The sequence below is a fragment of the Marmota marmota genome, unplaced genomic scaffold, assembly GCF_001458135.2.
Source record: "Marmota marmota marmota unplaced genomic scaffold, marMar, whole genome shotgun sequence".
Taxonomy (NCBI): domain Eukaryota; kingdom Metazoa; phylum Chordata; class Mammalia; order Rodentia; family Sciuridae; genus Marmota; species Marmota marmota.
In genome coordinates, this window is record NW_026000026.1 from 25,730,435 (window position 1) to 25,736,056 (window position 5,622).

Consider the following 5,622-nt stretch of genomic DNA (forward strand, 5'->3'; position numbering starts at 1 on the left):
CGGAGAATGGGCTGCCAGGGGACCCGAGTCGGGCGCCGCCCCCGGCCCGCCCCGCGCTGCCTGCGCCGCCCCCGCGTGGGAACGTCCTGTCTTGCCCAGCCAGAGTCCCTGGGGGCGCCGGCCCAAGCCTGCGGGGAGGGACCGGAGGGCGCCGTCGTGTTAATTTCTGCACCCTCCCGGCTGCTACCTCTGGAGACCCTCAGTGGCAGCGTCCCCGCCCTCTGCGCTGAACTGTCCCAAGAGCAAGATGCCCCTGTATCCACTGTTCCTTGCTCGTCCTTCTAGAATGCTCTGCTCACGCGAGTCTTGCCAGCCTCTCAGCCCAGTTCAATGCCTTCCACTACAGAAAGCGTCAATCACCGGGCACCTGGGACCTGTCCCGTGGTGTACTCCCTCTCCCCGACTCTATTCCAGTGCGAGGTTGTTGAAAAGCCTGTTCAAATGTTAGCAGTGTGACCTCTCAACAAATGGCCTAACCTTTCTGAACTCCTGTTTTCTTTTCTGTGAAATGAGACATTATAATGATAGTTCCCTCCTCATTTTTTTTTTAACCTCACCTGACTGTGGTAAAGACTGAATCCATTAATACAGAAGCCTCAGGTGGCAGTGGTGGTGGCATATGCCTATAATCCCAGACACTTGGAGGCTGAGGTAGGAGGATACCAAGTTTGAGGCCAACCTGGGCAACTTAGACCCTGGGTTTATTATTAAATAATAATAAGAAGAACTGGGGATGTAGCTCAGTGGTAGAGCACCCCTGGGTTCAATTCCCAGTACTGAAATGAATAAATAAATAAATAAATCGTTAAAAGGGGGTGGGGCTGGGGATGTAAGGCCCTGGGTTCAATCTCCAATGCAGCAAGGAAAAAAAAAAAGAAGAATCATTTAGTCCTACTGTGGGCCAGGCTTGCTAACCACTGGAATGTGATGACGAACAAGGGGAGAAAAGATATTTATTGAAGCGTGGTGTGTGCTTATAATCCTGGCTACTCAGGAGGCTGAGGCAGGAGGATGACAAGTTCAAGGCCAGCCTGGGCAACACAGTCAGACCCCCATATAAGGGAGGAAAAAAAACTGTAAAAAGTTATTTGAGATCCACTACAGCTGGCATTTGTTACCAAACTAAATGGATCAGATTCAAACCCAGTTTCTGCCCTGAAAAGCTTACAGTCCAGTTCCAAGCAGAGAAGAAAAGGCCCAGAGTCAGAAAAACACAGGGTGTGTTCACAGGACAGAGGAGAAGGCATCTTGGCCAGGACATCATGGGCAAGAGGGTGACAGGGAGGATAGGATGAACCACCAAGCAGGACCTCCCATGATAAGGGTCTTGGTTTTATTCAAAAGATTATGAGAGGCAACCCAAGGAAGGCAAGGAGATGTGGTTAAACAGAGCAGAGAACGAGCACAGTCAGCGTGGCCTCATGTTGTCTACCCTGGTGGACCGATGGTGAGGCTGGTGGGTCCCCACTAGGGCTGGGGGCCATAGTTTTCAGGTATCCAGGTTCTGGGCCCTCGCCCATTCAAGGGTTTCAGTAGCCCAGGGAGGGTCCTGTTCCAGCCAGTTTCTGGAGGAAAGTTTAGTCCCCGGGGACAGATGAGCCTAGAAGGCAAGGAGGACTCAGGGGAAGACGGTAGAAAGAATCTCAAGTGGGCAGGCTGCACATCACCTTCTTCTGGACCAGGGCGGAGGCAGACCCAACAGCCCTGAGAGTGGCCCTTCGGGGTTCGGCGCCCTCTGGTGTTCACTCCTGGGAGCTGCTCCTCTTCCCTCCACCAAGGTCATTCCAGATTTGAGCGACCCCGGAGGAAGCCTTACCTCTTGAGCCGGGACCAGCCGTCTCTTGTCCTAGAGACAGAGGGGAGCCACCTCACGGAGTCTGGAGGAGAGCACGCCCTGAATCTGGTCAGTGTCCGGGGCGGCCTGTGCGTGGCTCTACTGCTGCCACGCCAAGTGGCCAAGAGGCTCCGTTTCTGGGCCTCAGTTTCCCGTCTTTCCCGGGCCTCCCAAGGGGAGGCATTTGGGGACCTCGACCCTTGGTTCTCCCTGCGCTTTCCCACCCCCCGCCTCTGTGGGAACTCCAAGCTTCAGAAGTGGAGTGATGCTGATAAGGAACATCTGTGCGGGAAGTCGCCCCAGGGGCCAAAGGCGATGGGGTGAAAACAGACCCCAGGCAGCTCACGGTGGACCCGGGGCGACCCCCCCCCCATCCCGTGCAGGCGATGGTGGAGCATCGTCTGGAGATCCTGACCCTGGGAGTAGACGGACTCGGCCCTGAAACTCTGGTGAGCACAGAGCAGGGGGGGCTCCAGATGGCTCATTACAGGCCACTCATCGCGTTGGGCGCTACTGGTGAGTCCTGTGGGGCTACAGGCTGAACTGTGGGAACAGCACGCATGGGAGGTGAAAGGGCTATGTCCATGGGAGGTGAAAGGGCTATGTCCTTTTCCTGTAGGCTCTGCGGTTCGGACCCCCAGGGGACGCCCTGTACAAAGGGGCATATCGCACTCAGTCAGCAGCTCCCGAGAGCACGAGATTCTACCCAGACACCAAGTCCTGACAGCATGACCGCCACCCAGGCACTCAGCTTCATGAAGGACCCCACTCCAGCCTGCCAAGTCAGAGGGGATGCCGAGGAAGATCTAGGTATCACGCAGGACCTGAGGCGAAAATAGGAAGAGGTGTCGTCCAAACAAGCGTCGCAGACGGGACCTCCAGGGCCTCGGGTGTCCCAGCAGCTGGTTGAACTGCGGAAGGTGGTCCAGTTCAGGAGGGGCGGGGCCCGAGCGCGAGGGGAGGAGCCGAGAGCAGACTGCCATGCACGATGGTAGGGTGGGAGGAGGTGCAAGTGGACGGAGCTTACACTGAGGGGCGGGGCTACACTGTGGGGCGGGGCCGGGGCCTACCAATCGAGTTGCTAAGGAAGCAAGGTCAGTTGGCAGGGAGGCGGGGCCAGCTGGTGGGCTGGGGCTCCTCCACTCGCGAATGTACCTGCGGGATACCCGGCGGAGGTGCTGGGAGGAAGAACGTGGCATGAAGACCTGCAGATGAAACCGGGCTTTGTGGCATGAATAGCCTCAGCTACTGAGGAGGCTGAGGCAGGAGGATCACCAGAACCAAGAGTTCGAGGCCAGCCTGGGTAACATGGAGAGACCTCGCCTCTTAAATTAAAAAAAAAGAAAAGAAAGAAAGAAAACTGGACAAACAAGCTGGCTCAGAACCAGGACGCCAAACTCAGGCCTGGGCACTTGTCTTGTTTTCCTTCTTCTTCTCCTAGTGTGCGTGTGTGTGTGTGTGTGTGTGTGTGTGGTGTGGTGGTGGTGGTATTAGGGATCAACCCAGGGTTGCTCCCATCCCCAGCCCTTTTTATTTTTATTCTGAGGCAGGGTCTTGCCAAGTTGCCCAGACTGGCCTCAAGCTTGCCATCCTCCTGGCTCAGCCTCCTCAGTCCTGAGTAAGTGCGGTATCTGTCTCCTTTAGGACACTACTGGCTCATGGCCATGGGCATAGGGGTTGGCTCCCAGATGTGAAAAGAATGCCTTACGACATTCTTGAGTCTTTTTTTCCCCAGTATTGGGGGTTGAACCCAAGGGTGCTCTATCACTCTATCCCAGTCCTGTTTATTTTATTTTTGAGATAGGGTTTCTCTAAATTGCAAGAGCTGGCTTTGAACTTGTGATCTTCCTGCCTCAGTCTCCCAAGTCACTGGGATTACAGGCGTGTGCTACCACACTGGACATCCTTGGGCCTGTATTAGCACCCAGTGGCCTCCCAATAAATTCTTTAGCCTGACATCCACAGTTCCCCTGCCAGACCTTCCAAACTCAGCTCCTGCATCAACCTCTCCTCCTTTCCCATGATGCCTAGCCATGCTAGCCTTCACTGCTTAGGACCTGCCCTAGCACAGCCTCTCTACCACTCTTCCCCCTGCTGAAATGCTCTTGCCTCATCAAAACATATATTCCCACCACCTGTTTCCATATGGGAACGCTGTGCTGTAGCAACTGACCTGGCCTTTCACCTATCGTCTTAAGCTATGTTTTACAAACTAGTATATCAGTAATTGTAGCAAATCGTATTTTCTTTCCTTTCCTTTTTTTTTGGGGGGGGCATGCTAGGGATCCCTTTTTTTGGGGGGGAGGATGCTGGGAATCCAACTCAGGGTCTCACACACATGCACACTAGGCGAGCACCCTACCACTGAGCTACATCCCCAGCTCAGCAAATCGTATTTTTCAACAAAGATAACCTCTCCTGGGTGTGGTGGCACATGCCTGTAATCCCATTTACTCAGGGGACTGAGACAGTAAAATCTCAAATTGGAGGTCAGCATAGGCCATTTAGCAAGACCCTTCCTTAACATATTAATTAATTAATTAAGAAAAGGTGGGAGGATGCAGTTCAGTGGTAGAGTGGTTGTTTAGAAAGCACAAAGTCCTGAGTTTGTTCCAACATCTATAATAAGTGAGTAATAAATAACTTTAAAAATGTCTCCAGGGGCTGGGGATGTGGCTCAAGCGGTAGCACGCTTGCCTGGCGTGCATGCGGCCCGGGTTCGATCCTCAGCACCACATACAAACAAAGATGTTGTGTACGCCGAAACTAAAAAAATAAATATTAAAATTCTCAAAAAAAAAAAAATGTCTCCAATTCCACATGCTCATTTTACAATGTGACTTTGACACTTTTGCTATCAAGTGATGGGATCTGTGTTCCCCTTCTTTGAACCTGGGTCTATCTTTGTGATAGTAAAATATGGTGGAAGTAAAACTGAGTGACCTCTGAAACTGGGTCATAAAAATACCAGGTGCTCTCTTGGGACACACTTGGAATCCAGCTTTTGCTGTGAGGAAGTCACACTAGTCCATGTGGAGAGACCTGGGGAGGTCATGAGTAGGTGTCTTGACAGGCATCCAGCTGAGGGGCCAGCCTACCACCAGCACCAACTTACAGACACATACATTGCTGTGATTTGAATGTGCCTCCCCAAAAGCATGTGTTAGAAACAATCCCCAAAGCAGTGGTGCTGGGAAGGAGAGCCCCATGACAGGTGGATAGGCCACAAGGGCTAAGTCAATGAGCTAGGGAGTGGGGTTCTTATAATAGGAAAGTTTCTTCCTCTCCTGCTCCTTCTTGCCCGCTTTGCCTTTCTGTCTTCTGCCATGGGATGAGGCAGCAAAAGGCCCTCAGCAGATGCTAGTCTTTCCCATTTGGAGTTTCTGGCCTATAGACAATGAGCCAATAAATTGTCATTTCTTATAAATCATCCAGTCTGTGGTATTCTATTATAGCAGCACAAAGTGGACTAAGACATACATCTTGAGACAATTCCAGACCCAGGCCCTCAAGTCCTTCCTAGCCATCTGGTCTTTCCAGCTGATGCCCCACACATCATGGAGCAGAGACAAGCCATCCCTGTTGTGCCCTTTCTGAATCTCTGACCACAGAATCCATGGCATCAAAGTTGTTTTATACACAGTTTACAGGAGGTTTGTCATGCACCATAGTAACTAGAACAGTAAGAGTTGTTCTGATTTCAGTACGCTGACTCCTCCTCAGGCCCTCAGTTGTCATAACTTGGGCAAAGAAGATCATGCATATATATATATATATATATATATATA

At 52.1% G+C, this 5,622-nt stretch overlaps 1 long non-coding RNA gene across 1 annotated transcript; it reads left to right on the forward strand.

Annotated features, from left to right (window-relative positions):
- The first annotated feature begins 811 nt into the window (after positions 1 to 811).
- Positions 812 to 4,478, forward strand: LOC125619019. Its single transcript, XR_007350482.1, has 3 exons — positions 812 to 1,903; positions 2,218 to 2,350; positions 2,454 to 4,478. It is a non-coding gene; the product is annotated as an uncharacterized LOC125619019 (long non-coding RNA).
- Positions 4,479 to 5,622: the final 1,144 nt, after the last annotated feature.